This window comes from Suricata suricatta, chromosome 12 (genome assembly GCF_006229205.1).
Source record: "Suricata suricatta isolate VVHF042 chromosome 12, meerkat_22Aug2017_6uvM2_HiC, whole genome shotgun sequence".
NCBI lineage: Eukaryota > Metazoa > Chordata > Mammalia > Carnivora > Herpestidae > Suricata > Suricata suricatta.
The window spans coordinates 6,663,589-6,664,611 of NC_043711.1; the positions used below are offsets into that span (position 1 = coordinate 6,663,589).

The 1,023-nt window shown below is 40.9% G+C and overlaps 1 protein-coding gene across 1 annotated transcript in view; it reads right to left on the reverse strand.

Annotated features, from left to right (window-relative positions):
* Positions 1 to 1,023, reverse strand: part of LOC115273498 (olfactory receptor 7E24-like) — a 5,744-nt gene that overhangs the window by 2,387 nt on the left and 2,334 nt on the right. The window lies entirely within an intron of this gene.

Below are 1,023 nucleotides of genomic sequence, written 5' to 3' on the forward strand. Positions count from 1 at the left end.
TGTTCTGATACCTCCATCAACACCATACTACTATATTTCATGGGGGCCATTTTTGGTAGCATTCCACTATTGGGGATCCTTTGCTCTTATACTCGAATTGTTTCCTCCATTCTGAGAGTCCCATCAACAGGTGGGAAGTACAAAGCCTTCTCTACCTGTGGCTCTCATCTGTCAGTTGTTTGCTTGTTTTATGGAACAGCCCTTGGGGCATACTTCAGTTCATCTGTCTCCCCCTCCCCTAGGAAGAGTGCAGTGGCCTCGGTGATGTACACTGTGGTCACCCCAATGCTGAACCCCTTCATCTACAGCCTGAGAAACAAGGACATCAAGAGGACACTGGGGGGGATTATCAGCAGGAAAGATTCATCTCACTCAGCATCTTTCTTATCCCTTTTGGTTCATAGAATTGGAAAATACAGCAAATCAAACCTACAAAAGACAATCTAAATGTGCAGTCACATGATATAGGTACCTATATGAGTCTCTGCTTTTGGCTTACACAATTTTTCTTAGCATGTCTCTAATGGAACCAGGAGATTATTTGGTGCTCCCCATTTAAATCATAGCCCTTGCAGGTTTATGCATATATCCATATTTCCCTCTCACTTTCCTTTTGCATTACCCAGGACCCTTGGTCATGAGCAGTCTTATTCCTATCATTGCAAAATAATCATAGAGTCTCTTGTTATTTATTGTTTCTATACCTATTGCTCCTATACTTTTCCTATGATTTCTCCCCCCAATCCCACCTGCCAATTTGATGGGAGGATCTAAACCCTACCTTAAGAATCAAGACATTTAATTCATTTGGGGGCTTTGATGATTGTGTCAGATTTTTGAGCGAGTAGGATGACTATTTAATTTCCTTTTGAAATTGAAATGGGACACTATTAATATCGAGTTTGCATAAACAGTTACCATACGTTGGTGGGTCAAATTCTGGGTTCTCTATTCTATTCCATTGGTCTATGTGTCTGTTTTGTGCCAATACCATACTGTCTTGATGATTACAGCTTTGTAGTA